The sequence below is a fragment of the Microtus pennsylvanicus genome, chromosome 21, assembly GCF_037038515.1.
Source record: "Microtus pennsylvanicus isolate mMicPen1 chromosome 21, mMicPen1.hap1, whole genome shotgun sequence".
NCBI classification, from domain to species: Eukaryota; Metazoa; Chordata; class Mammalia; order Rodentia; family Cricetidae; genus Microtus; species Microtus pennsylvanicus.
The window spans coordinates 13,451,173-13,465,008 of NC_134599.1; the positions used below are offsets into that span (position 1 = coordinate 13,451,173).

The following is a 13,836-nucleotide window of genomic DNA, read 5'->3' on the forward strand; positions in this document are numbered from 1 at the left end:
GCTGGCTCTCAAGCCTATGCTCATCTCGTCCCTTCGTTCTTCCCTCTAGGAGGCCCCAGCTCCCAGATTCAGGCCAATGAAACCAGAATAGCACATAAAGCAGTTGTCCTGTCTCTATGATACCAAACATCTGGGCCCTGGGGCTGCCAGAGGTGGCTGGAGCCTTCCTGTATGCAGGCGGTCAACTACTAGTCAGAATTTTCCTCTGCTCCTACTTTCTCTTTCCTTCTCCTTCTTCCCCACTCAGGGCCATTCTAACTCAGGCACGGTATTGTGTACATGACTGGGAATATGTGGCTTTCCACCTGCCCCTCAGTAGGGAGTCACAGGTGGGTGACATACATGTTCACAGGCAATTCTGGGGCTCTGGCTTCCCTGCAGCAAGCAGGTGGGTCTGTGAGTCTCCCTCCCTCAGAGGCATTGCATAAGCAGCAGCAGCAGCCCCGAGTACATTCCCATGGTTACCAGGCTGGGAAAGGCTGGCCGAGATGGCATCGCCATGGCACCGGCATGGTCCACAGCTCTGATGGGTGTGGCTCTGGGCTCTTGCTGGACAGATGGCCTTCACAGTGTCCCTCACAGACATCCAGTGGCCTTGGATCTCATGATGTGAGGTAAGCAGACGGGAGCAGGCTGGGTGGAGTATGAGGGCTTCCAGCTCCTCACCGAAGGCCTTCAGCCACTAACACAGCAGCCTTGCTGTGCGGTTGCCTCTGAGGTTAACCTTTCCACACCGAAGGCTCAGCACATATCAGATAGGCCAAGTCACAGCACTGCCTGTTGTCCGTGCCCCTTGCTCAGGCCCGTAGGAATGTGGAGCGTGGACTCCATAACCATCTGTGTCCTGCCACCCTCCAGCAGCCTATGCCCGGGGTACCATAGAGTCAGGGATAAGAGCTCCAGGCCTGGCTCTGTCTCAAGAACAAAGACATGTAAGATGCAGATCTTCAGGGTGACTGAACTATCAAAGCAGCTATGGGGACAGGTGTGAGGGGAGAAAGCCAGGTAAGGAAGCTAGCAGGGAGGAGGGGCACGATTCTAGTCATCAGATCAGATCAGTGATGGATGGTGTACGGAAGTGGCTCAAATCTGGGCTCTGTGGTGCGAGAGCACAGGACTCTACCTGAATGTGGTAGGGTGGAGAACAAGGCTCCAGGATGGCATATGGCACCCAGGAAGCCTTAGCAGACAGGCCTCTCACAGTACAGCCAGATTAACTCAAGTGGTCCCCTGAAACGCAAGTTTGCATCTGTGATTGGCCCATAAGATACCTCACAAGGGTTGCTCAGCTTTTCCAGCCTGGTTCTCCGCTCCACAAATGGCGGCTTTGCTCCCAGCAATTCTTCCACACTTCGGCTGTCATTCCACGCCTCCCCTTCTCCTTCCCAGCCCAGTCAACCAATCAGATCATCCAAACCAGCCTAACCAGGGTGCCCTAACCCTTACTCTTGTCGCTGCTTTCCATGTATAAGCCGTCTTAGGCCAAACCAGGCTGCCTGCAGACCCTAAACCGAGACCCTTTTGCCCTTCACAACCCATGTAAGAGGGATAAAACAGACCTTGTCACCTCCCTGCTGTGGCAACCCTTTGGAACAGGAAGCCTCGCTAACCTTTGAGGACGGCCGTGAAAGTGCAGTGGGATGGACTGTGGGGCTAGACGGCGGGGAATTCACAAATGGGACCCCTCCGCAGATGGAGAGGGTCATGCTCATGATCCCGAGCAGATGTCTCTCTGAAGCTGTTTCGTGTTGCTATGACAAAATACCCGAGGGTGAATGATTCCTAAAAGCCAGACACATAATTAGCTCACAGTCCCGGATGCCTAAGGACATGGGGTCAACATCTCAGATTCGGTGAGGACCTCTAGGCTATCTCAACACATGGTATGTACATCACACTGGGAGCACTTGGGGGAAGAGGGAGGGAGGGAGAGAGCGTAGGGCAAGACAGAAGGGGAAGGCTGCATCAGGAATGGCTTTGCAGCACCCTGTTCTCTTGCCAGTCAACCCATCCCCCATATCAGCATCCGCTCCTTCCAAGAGTGGTTCTGACTTTACTATGTGCCCTGTGGCTCCACTCCTTAAAACTTTCCCAACTTTAACGCTGCCTCCTGGGGTCTTCCAGCACATGTTCTTTGTGGGATGCAGTCAAGCCATGAAAATGTCAACATGATGTCCAGTGACATCCAAACCTGGGCACACAGAGTGCTTATGGAGAAAGAGATAGGACATTGCTTTCTATTCTGGAAAGCCCAGGTGGGAAATAGAAGGAAGATGCTGGCAGGAAAACGGGGGATCCATAAAAGAGAGCCCTTGTCCCATAGAGCCCCATTATCTCCATTGTCTCTGTCCCTATTGTCAGACCCATCACTTGCTATGGGGATGGGGGAGGGGATTCTCTCTCTCTCTCTCTCTCTCTCTCTCTCTCTCTCTCTCTCTCTCTCTCTCTCTCTCTGTGTGTGTGTGTGTGGCACAGAGAGCTCTCTCTGGTCGGATGAATGCAGCACAGGGTGTGGACACACAGCTTGGCTGAGACCCCTGGTCCTGAACAGGGTGGATGTTCATTTGAGGGTGCATGTGTATGTGAGTGTGCACATGCAGGGATGTGCATGTGCGAGCATGAAAATATCGGTGCGTGCACACACATGAGAGGGAGCCTGTGTCCCCAGTGGCGAGGCACATGTGTCAGCATGTGCCTGGCTCTGTTCTGATGAGGGCTGCCGGCTTTCCAGCAGCTGGAGTGCTTGCTGTACTGACAGGGCCTGTAATCACGGGAAATTACCCAGCCCCGAACTAAAATTAAGGCTGAGGCTGCTACCACAAGACCTGCTTACAGAGCAGGCTCCAGGAAGAAACTGAGGGAGGTGTCTCTGCTGGGAGTTGGGATTTCTAGGGAGGACAAAGCCTGGCTTAGAGGCACGAAAAGCAGAAGCCCAGCTCTAATTTGGCCAGCAACCGCCCAGTGCCAAGGGCCATGTTGCCTGCTTGCACGCTGCCTTTCACTTCCTGGCCGCACAGCTCAGCATCCCTCTCCCTGCCTAGGAGGTAGGCATTGTCCTCTTCACCTCTGAGAGGAGAGACTGAATCTCCCCGAGGCTGAGTAGTGGAGTTTGTCGCTGCAGCTCTTGAAGGACAGGGCTGCCTGACAGGAGGAAGGTGCCTGAGGAGGGAGAAGGCAAGCTCTCTGGGTCCTGTGTGACTGAGCAGTGTGGGTCTTGAAGGATTTCTCTGCTTTTTAATACTTGGTGGGTGGGTGCAAGATGCACCAAGAAGAAACCCTGGGGTCCCCAATTAATTCGTTCTCCTGGCTCTATCTTTCCCCGTGGTCTGGAGCATGACTTCCGGAACCCACACCGATCTCCACAGAACTCAGGGAACCAAGCATCGCTCCATTCAACCCTGTTCCCAGGGCCTATGGGCTCAAGGCTCTCCCGCTGAGGACTCTGCTGGCGTCTTGTGTCTCTGCAAAAATCTCTCTGTGACCTTGTGAATGAATGCGAATGAATGAGTGACAGTGGGTGGCGTCTGAAAGGGGCTCTGGGCCAGGGTAGATGGTTAGCCATAGGTCCGCCTTGCTCCTACCCACCAGTCCCCAGGATAACCTAGATCACTGGTGTAGAGGCTATGGAGAGAAAAAGTGCTAGCCCAAGGCCCCATATGGCATTTGTTGGCATACAATCTGCTGGCTTGCAGCCAAGGACTGGCTGCATCTGACTGAGCAATGAAGAATGATCCTAGCGCTGTTCTAGGACTCGAGTGTGCACAGGCATACCATTTAAAGGGCCCACTCGTCACCAGCTCCGCTTCACAGGTGAGGAAAGAGGCAGCCAGCCCCATGATTTGTGCACAGCTGGGTGGCAAGGGGGTGTCTCCCCTCTACTAGTGGCCTGGTAGCGAAGTTGCCATGTGATCTAGTATCTGAATATGTTTGAATATGTCCAAAGTAGGTACTCATTCTGCGTAGCCCTCCAAAGATGGCTCTGCTCATCAGATAGATCCCTTTTCAGACATCCTAAAGCAGCACCCCAAGTTGTGCCTGCACCAGACATCAGCTGTCTTGTTCTGTGTGCTTGGTCCCACGATGCCCCTTTGAGGACTCGGAGAAGACAGCCATTAGGCTATGAATGTAAACTCCCAATAGCCTATGCCAATGTTTGCCAGCTGCCACATGGATTCTGGGACCTGAACCTGGATCCCTTGCAAGAGCAGCCAGTGGTCTTAACCACTGAGCTATCTCCAGGGGCCCCTGTTTCACCTTTTACATTTCATAAAGTTTGGAAATATTTAGCCCATTCGGCAGATAAGAAATGGAGACCGGGAGAACTTCATCTACTTGTTTAAAGTCTCAGCTCCTGGGCTCAGCTCTGGGTCACCGGTTCCATCTGTCTGCAGCTGTACCCCTGTCTGGGAATTATGAAGACAAACCAGGTGTGGGGCCTGACCCTCACCATCCCACCTCATTGGTCATCTCCTTCTCTTTCCTGAGCCGCAGCTCCTGTCGGGTTCCCTTGGGATGCTCCCTAGAAGGACTGAAGGATTCTGTTGGCTAGAGGCAATAGTTTCCCCTGGAAATTCTTGGAAGCCTGCTGTGGCGTGGGGAGTGGGCCAGGCTGATGGGGGTCCTGCCTGGTTCAGCAGGATCTGTTAAGCAATCCCTGGACCCAGACTCACTCATCCCCAGGCCTTCGCTATTCTTCTTTCCCACTCAACTCACAGCGAGCAGCCGGAGGCAGGTTGACACCACATTTTTGGTGGATGATATAGCACAGGAACCCATACATCCTCAGAGGGCCTCAGAGCCCAACACGACTGCTCCTTAGGCCTGCGTCCTTCTCTCACGGGTCCAAGTCCCTGGTCCAGGATTTACTTCCAGGGCTATTGTGTCCTGTACTCTTGACTTCTTTCCTAGTGGGGTCCGACTGAGGGGTGGAGTCACTAAGTAATACAGCAGCTGGTCAACTCCCCAGCCCACTGCCTGCCCCTTCTTGTGCCGTGGCCACTCAATTCTTTACCAAGCCTTCCTTTTCCCTACTTCCCTTACTTCACTCAAAGCAAAATGCTGAGCACATGGAAGCCTTGGGTGCCATGCCTCTCGAGACCGTCTCTTGTTTTTACTTCCTTGGCTTAGTTCCAGCAGGCAGGTCTGTTAACTGCTTCTGATCCAGGGTCTTCGTACCTGTCCTTCCCTCAGGTGTCTGCGTGGTTCCCCTCTTCACCTCAGTGAGGCCTCCGAAGCACATGACTCCTTCAGCCAGGACTTACACTGCTTCCTCACTTCCCAGTTTTCTGTTTGCCACCTCCTATTGAAATGTAACTTATTTTAGCTTTTCATTGTTTGATTGCATTGGGATATGCGTTCCATAAAGGTGGAAGTCTTTGTTCAGTGTGTTCAATAGCACCTGGCCCAGGGTAGGCTTTAGAGAAATGGGAACGTACCGGCCACAGACATGGGCCTGTGGTGTGTCCTCTGCAGGCAAGAATCCAGGCGTGATCTCACCTACTGGCTGTGGTGATTATTAATTAATTTGCACCGTGTCTTTCCCATCATAAATCCCGAGTAAGTCTTTATCATGAGGAAGGAATGGCATTTTTATGACTTGAAAAAGGAAAGAAAATGCTTGGAAATGAGATCAGATAAAAATCGATATGAAGAAGATTGGAACTCTGATTTCTCCCTTAACTTCCCCCAAACTTCCCTTTTAAGTTCCTTGAAGCCAAGATCACCCTACCCACCTGTTTCTGTTGCCTTTTTTTTTGCCTATGCCCTTTTCCTTTGTGGGATCCTGCTTTGGTCTAGGACCGGGTCCACGCCGCTTGCTTCAAATCTGCATGAAGCGCCCTAGTTCAGGCTTTGTAAGGAAGACTGCTCACACAGACCAGCCAGGTAGAGCGTGCCTGACCTCCCATCCCAGGGTTCCCAGCCAGAAAAGTCCAAGGGCATAGCCTGCAATGGTTTGTTCCTGGCTGGGACACTGTTCCTGTAGGCACCACAAACACAGCTTTGGCTCTTCGGGACTCAGAAACTGTGCCAGTAACTAGGCAGAGAGCAGTTTGACTGTGGCCACACAGGGAACCTGCATCCAGGCAGGGACTGAAGGGACTGAGAGTTGACCTCTTGCCTCATCCTGAGGCTTTCCAACTGCCTTACACATGTTCTTTGGAGCCCCTGAAGGCAGCCTGGGTTCCCTCCAGAGAATGCCATGGCCTTGACCCTGTTAAGCCTTCAGGGCTGTTTCAGCATCCCTGGGGCCACGGAACTCAGTGTTGCTGAGGCCTGCAGGGCTGGCTGGAGGCGTGGGAGTCAGGGCAAAGCTAGTTCTCACCGTGGTCTTTACACGATCTGAACTCCCAGGCTCCCCCTTGCCCTTTGAGGATGGACAGTCCTTTCTGAATGTCTCTGGGGAGACCACTGCTTACCTTCTTGGGATAGAATCTCCCAAGGGCAAAGAGAAATCTAATCATCCAAGCTAGAGAGGCTGTAGATACCTTCTTGCCATTCTGGAGACTAGGAACTGGGGGCATCAAGAGGAAGTGGCCAGAGTCAAGGCAGGTGTGGTTTACACTCTGAGGGCCTTTTCATCCTTTGGCTGGTGTCCCAGCATCTAGGCATCTATCTACCTTACGTGTTCAGTGACAGAGCACTCCCTAATTCAATGGTATTTAGAACTTCCTGTCCCCACACCATGGACCCTTCTTGCTTTCTTACTTGGTGCTCCAAGAAACCCTCACGGGCTGGGTCCAGAGGGGACTTAGGTCTCCATAGACACACAAAAGGTCAGAGACAGTGTTTGCTCATCCTTCCCTCTCAGGCCTTCAAAATTTTCAGTTGAAGTTTGGCTATTCTGTGTGCCAGAAACTGCTCCAGTGACCAAAACGCTTGATGAAAACAAATAATACCAGACCCCAAGGATTTAATTGGCTCTTGCCTTTGACTCTTTCTCACCCACAGCATAGTCTCTTGCAGCTGTGAGGCCAGCAGCCAAAAGAACAACTGGCCAAGGGAATAAGGAGACAACAAGGATCCGAAGCACAAGAGGGGGTGAGGATGGGGAAAGCCACAGCCAGGGTTTTCTCCGCCCACAAATTACAGGGCTTCCTTTTGACCCTCTCAGGATTGGAGGCGGAGGAGTCTTTGGGGACATCTGGAACATCTGGTAGCTATCCCTCCCATCGAAGAGAACAAGGCAGCGGGCAGGAAGGAAGAAACAAACCCAGGTATCTTCCTGCTCCCAAACCTCAAAAACTGCCTCTACATCCTGGTGGTCTGACTTTCTCCCCAGCCTATCCCTGAACACCCCAAGACCTCAGTTTCATCTCCTGCCCTCACCTCTCAGCATGGGCCTGCTCCTACACACTGTAGAGCCTACTTGGAAGATTAGAGTCCCACAGGAACCCAGGCTGAGAGGCAAGGGTCCGAGATGAGAGGCTGAGATGTGGGAGGAGGATGCACCCGAGGCGGGGAGGAAACGTCCTGCAGGAGAGCTGGTCTTTGGACAGTGAAGGAGGAGCTGGGTAGAGATGGGACAGCAGAGCGGTGAGCTCACAGTCGTGAGATGGAATGAAACGGCTGAAACTCAAAGGCTGGAGGTGGCATAGGCTGCTCAGTTCGTCCCCAAATCCACATGCTGAGCTTTCAAACCTAGTGTTTCGAATGTGTTCATTGAGACATAGCACTTTCTTACCTGTGCTTTTGGTAGTGCTGGGTGAGGGTAGATCCTAGGGTCTCACACATGCTAGGTAGATGCTCTACTGCAGAGCTGTACCTGAAGCCTACGTAGAACTTTAAAAGAAATTAGTAAGGGAAAATGATATCACTGGGGAGGCTCTAAGCCGACATATTGGTGTCATGATGAGAAAAGGTGATCAAGGTGGAGACAAAAAAAAGAAAGAAAGAAAGAAGGGAAGTCACATGAAAAAGGAACTATGTCCATAAGCCAAGGAGTGAGGTCTCAGAGCACAGCCTGCCAAGGCCTTGATTCTGGCTCCTAGCCATCCTTAACTATGAGGAAACAGATCTCTGTTGCTGAAGCATCCTGACCAGGGTGTTTGTTACAGTGGCCCCGGCTAAGTCATCTAGGAGTCAGACTATTGGATTATGACCCTGTTCCTTGTCTCAGGCGTGTGTGCCTATGGGCCACATGGAGAGTCCATTATCCCAGGACTCTGCTGGGAAAAGACAGATACCAGGGAAAGAGTCCTGGCTTATTCTTTCCATGTGTTTGTGTCCAGTGGAGCCTCTTGTATGGCTGAGGCTCATCCAGAAGAGAAGGTGATATTATTTATATGAAGATTGGGCTGACCTTTGAAGGGAATTGGTGAGTTATGTTTGCTTTCAATTATGTGGGGAAAAAACAGATGCAACATTGCCAGCACAAGGAGATGGACCAGACATAGCACAGACGCTGTCTTCTTCGTGTGCTCTTAAGGGAGGGAGGTGCCGTTTTTACTCCTTGAGCCAGCAGAAGGCCTATGAGGAAAACATCCTTAAATACACATCTCATGCCTGGGCGGTATCATTCACAAAACTGGATGTGGCAGGTGCAGAAGGGAGACATTGAATGTCCATGGCATAGCTCTAATGTTTTCCTCTAGATGCTTAGAGACTCTTGTGTTTTAACCAAGTAACTGTGTCATCCTTATCAAGCCTCAACAAAGCCCAACAATGCAACATAGTTGCTTCCCTTGCTTTCCAGATGAGAAAAGGGAGGCCCAGAGGGAGTCTGTGACAAAGCCTACAACAGATGCTAAAAAGAAAGAGCCAGGTGGTGGTGGCACAGGCATTAATCCCAGCACTCAGGAGGCAGAGGAAGGTGGATCTGTGTGAGTCTGAGGCCAGCCCCATCTACAAGAGCTAGTTTCAGGACAGTCAGGGCTGTTACATAGAGAAACCCCTGACTTAAAAAACCTAAATAAATAAATAAATAAAATAATAAAAGAAGAAGAAAGAGCAATACAGTCAGGTGTGCTGGGATCGTGAAGACAGAAGCCCAGGAAGAGGTTAGGCAGCAAGCACATGGGCCACTCCTCCAAAATCTTGCCCTCAAGAGGGATTGTTCAGACTCTTACTAGATTACTAGTACTCCTACTAGATTACCTACTAATTACTAAATGTGGTCTGCTGCATCACCCATGAAGCAAGGCAAGCACAGTGACCTCAGTATACCATGAGGCAACATGCCCGCAGCGGTCCCTGTGATGCCCGTGAAGAGATTTTAATATAGCAGCCCCTGTCGTCCCCCTAAAGTCATTAGAGTAGAGTGACCCCATGTGGATGACATGTACTCAGAAAGATAGTGCTCATTCTGATCATACACTGATTTGCATGATACACACACAAGTATGACAATTCTTTACTTCGCACTTATTTTATGTTGGGTAATATAAGAATTCCTGAGATGTTTTAAATATATGAGGTATGCGTGGGTTCTACATGAATACCATGCCATTTTGTTAAGAAACTTGACCATCTCAGGACTGTGGTATTCAAGTGGTAATTTAGAAGAAAGACCATGTGGGTTACTGGGGAACCAGTGATCCTACTAACATGTGGTTGGTAGGCTTGGGCCTGCTGCCATCTCTCAGAGGTGTCGACATCTATTTTTCTAGTGGTTTAGCATGCAAAAGCCCAGAGATCTGTAAGAATTACTTTTGTTTCCTTGATCTTTGTGTGACACATCCAGAAACCTACCCTTTTAAAAATCGTGTTGTTTATGATAACAAGGTTGAACCCCAGTGTGACACCTGTTCTATTTGTTACTTCTGTTCTTTGCTAATGGATTTGGGGACCAGAGAGTCTCATTCAGTCTTATCTAATAACAATTTCTGTGAAGGCCATTTTACCTCCTGAGCTTCATTCTTTCTTCCTTTCCTTGGGATAGTAACCCAGGATCCCCCGCTGATTCTTGGGCCTGCCTGCCAGATGTGGGGACTGCGGGTGGAATGACTAATGTTCTCTGGTAATCCCCAGATGACTCCTGTCAGCTCGAGCAAACTTGGACTATTTCTGGAAGATTTGGGCAAGAGAAAGGGCTTGGTGTCACTAAGTGGGTGAATGGATAAGACCCAGTTGGCTGTGGAGTTTTCCTCCTGGAGGTTCAGAGAGATAGGGTGTGGACTTGTGTGTCTTCATGGGCGGGGGAGGGGGGATCAGGCTAGGACGCTTCCCAGAGTTGATGGGAGGCCTGACACCCACGCCATGGCGGCTGTGGAAGGATCTGCTCTAGTGTCTAGCCAAGGCCCTGGGTTTGCAATCAGGCCTGAAGCAGTGGCCAGAGGAAAACCAACCAGAAGCAATGCACTGTGTGCCACTTTTCCTTGGAAGAATGCCAAACGATGCTGAGGATGGCCATACTCCTCGTTTAATAAGGCCAAGGAAAATGGCCTGAGAAATTGAAAAGATAAGGAAGAGACCTTTAGTGGTCTGTGCCCTCGGCAAATGTGGTGTCTTTGCTGTGTTCACAATAACTGCCCTTTGAGAAGGTATGCCCTTCTGCCCCCTGCTGCATCTTCCAGGGAGGGAGGCTGCTTCAAGGAGCCACACTGTGTAATTATAGGTTGGACCAGAAGAGAGAGAAGAGGCAGAGGGTGGAGGGTGACCTCAGAGGCCCTGGGGAAAGATGATGGTGGCGTAGGGAGGAAGGAGGAGCGACAGGACCCTGTGGAGGCCTATTTCTCAGCTGATAGTATGGGGTGCCAGAGTGGTATCCATGACCACCACTGTATCCCCCTCATCTGTGTTTCCGCAGAGGATTCTAGGAGAGGTTGCATCTTCCGGCCTCTCATCCATAGAGGTGGGAGTTGGGCCAGCTTTGGGAATCCAGCCAAACTCCCCCCATCCCGGACCCTCCCCACCCCTGACAAGGAAGAGCCTGTCATCAGGAGAAGGATCACACTCCCGTGTCCAAGTCTTCATTTCACTTGCAGCTCGGCACTAATCCAATTGCTGCCTCTAACCTAATTCTCCATTGTTGCTAGAGTCCTTTGCTTTGCCGATATTAAAACTCTTTTCATTTAATTGTGCAGAAGATAGATCCTCCTTGGCCATCAGGTGGTAAATATAGAATAGCTGATGTGTAGCTCTAATTTCTTCCCTGGCAGGCCTCCTGCATCTCTGAGTAATTGGGGACCCAGATCTTATGGAAGGAAGGAGACAGGAAGGGAGAATAGGGACAGGCTTTCTGCCCTGATATTGCTAGGAGGTCGCAGGTAAAAGGCAGTCTGCACATGTCTATAGGGCCAGTAGTTTCTCTACTGCCCTGAAACGCATATGTGTGTGGTGTGTCTGAACCAAAGGTGAGTAAGGGATGCTGATCCGTTGTAAACAATGTGAGGGGTCACATTATCGGCCAGAGCTGGGACCACAAGAGAGAGATGGCTTGGATTATCTCCTGACTCTCTCTCGAGGCTGCACTGCTCATGTCTCTGTGCATAGTCACCAAAGAGCCGCATGATATCACAGTTCTGCTATTCTCTGAGGTCCCGTGTGACAGTGGACTATAATCTTGTTTGGTGACTACGGGGTTTCTCAGCAAGACAAAGAAGGGCAAGATATCAGTGCAGGTGTATTGATCTCTAGCTGGGAGGGGAAATAGCATGTGGAAGGTGGGGCCACTGTGTTCCCGTTAGGTGGGGAGAGAAAGCGTATCACGGTAGGTTCCAGGGCCCTTAGCATGCTCTGAGTTCTCTCCTGCTTATCCAGGAGGCAGGGATCTCAGTCGCAGTCACTGATCCAGTCCACAGTCACAGTTAGCTAAGGAGGAAGAAGGAAACATCTTTGGATGAACCACGGGTCAACAGGGGGTCCTGATTAGCTGTGACTGCAGCTTCCTGGAAGCTCAAGCTTTCATGACTCCCGTACGCTATGGAAAACACAGCAACCCATTTGGTTCTCTCAAGGAGAGTGGTAGCATCCTTTGGGCAACATGCTCGGCTCTCTGAGCCTCTAGGCCCCTCCTTCAAGACTCCGGATGAACACAAGTTTTTAGACTAGTCTAGTTTCCCATCAGCGGCACCCCTGCACTGTAGTTTACTGGCTTCTCTCACCCCTGCTCCTCATGAACTGGTAAGAATATTTCCCCCAGGCTGGGCCTGGGCTGCCTTTTATTCCTCTTCAGCCTCACAGTGAGATATGTGTTCAACTCAGAGTCCACCAGAGCAGGACTCTGCAAGACCTGACTCTCCAATTCCCTTGGTGCTGATTCAAGACCCTCAGAACAAAGGGGGAGGATTCTCAGGGTTCAAGTAGCCATGGATCCCTCTGCACTATGGTCCTAAAGACACCAAGGTAGTGCTCAAGACTCTGACCTGGACTGGTCTCCATTGACACTTATCTCAGATCCTAGGACCCAGCATTCTGGCCTGCAGGTGACTCTCCTTCCTTGCCTTTCCATTTTCGGAACCAGGAACAGCAGGACATGTGACTGCTGGAAACACTGACCCGGATGGTTCATTCACAGTTGTATCAGGGCCAGGATCCATCATAGCTCTCAGATCCTGTCTGTTCAGACAAGGAGCCTGAGGCCCAGAGGTGGAGTCTAGAAGGTATAGTACTCCTGCATGGCATCCTAGAATCCTGACCTTTCAGATTCTCATCTGGGATCAGCATTTCTGTTGCTGCAGTAATAGAAATGGGCACTTACAGGTACAATGGTCGGAACTACAGGCATATAACTCCATCTTCATCCTCTACCAGCTGGGTGATCACTCACAAGTTACCTGACCTCTCTGGCCATCAGTTTCCTCATCTATAAAATGAGGGTGACAGTGGTCTCTGTCTCTTGCGGTGGCCTGAGAGGTGAGAGATAGCCTTTGCAAAGCCCCAGCGTAGCATCTGGAAAGTGCACATGATAATTACTTATCTCACACTTCCCCTCCAACCAGTTCAAACCAGAATGAGCACAGCAATTTCAGCAATCCGCGAACAGGCATTTAATTTATTGCCTTGGAAAATGGAAGGGTTCTGTCATCAAGGGGCTATTTGGATGGCTTTCCCAAGAAGACAAGATTGCACAGATGTCTTTTTCTCCGCCGTAGAAGTTTCCTAGCACTGGGAAGGGGCAGCAGAGTCACCCTGTCCCTCTTGAAACTGTCCACACACAGGAAGGAGAGAGAGAGAGGGGGGAGAGAGAGAGAGAGAGAGAGAGAGAGAGAGAGAGAGAGAGAGAGAGAGAGATAAAGTCAGGCTTCTGCTGGTATTCCCCCGGGAGGCTTCCAGAAGTCAGGGTTGCCTTGGCTTTTGCATGCCTTTCTCATCTCTTCCTTACTGACTTCTGCACGGAGGTTACAGAGCAGGAGGAGCCTTGCTCCACGTCTCAGGAAGCTTTGCCACAGTGCTAAGCAAAGATGTGAGTTCTTCTCCCCAGGGGCGCGAATAGAGGAATGTCACTTGCCTAGCACAGAACACACAAGGGACACCACAAGCTCAGAATAGTAGCTCCTCTAGCTCATGGATCATCCCGAAAACTCCAGCCTGTGGCTCAAGATAAACTTACGAATGAGGCATAGCACAGTAGGCGAGATGGACAACTGGTCATAAGGAATAGTTATTGCATACTGACATGAAAGTTAGAAGGCCACAGTCATTTTCTCTGCCAGAATAACTTAATGTACTGGACCCACATATCCCACGATGACATGATGTTTAGGTTTCAAGACGAAATGAAGGGGATAGTGCTGGAGGTCCTGCTAGGTTCTGGAAGACAAACCATGTGGTGCTGAGAGAGTGTATCTGATAGCCAACATGGCTGTTCTGTGGCCAGTGGGCCACTGGTAGCATACTCAGAGTGCACATTACATCAAGGGATGATTCCTGGTCCCAGGTGGGTGTGTATGGAGCCGA

At 50.8% G+C, this 13,836-nt stretch overlaps 1 protein-coding gene across 3 annotated transcripts in view; it reads left to right on the forward strand.

Moving 5' to 3' along the window:
• Window positions 1-436: 436 nt before the first annotated feature.
• The window catches only part of Adcyap1r1 (ADCYAP receptor type I), a 106,274-nt gene continuing 92,874 nt past the window's right edge, over window positions 437-13,836 (forward strand). For 2 of the 3 annotated variants that reach the window (XM_075955746.1, XM_075955749.1), the window contains exon 1: window positions 450-614. The gene's annotated coding sequence lies outside the window, so the exon portion shown is untranslated. Of the gene's footprint in view, window positions 615-13,836 lie in introns of all 3 variants that reach the window. The other variant, XM_075955745.1, reaches the window with a different exon arrangement.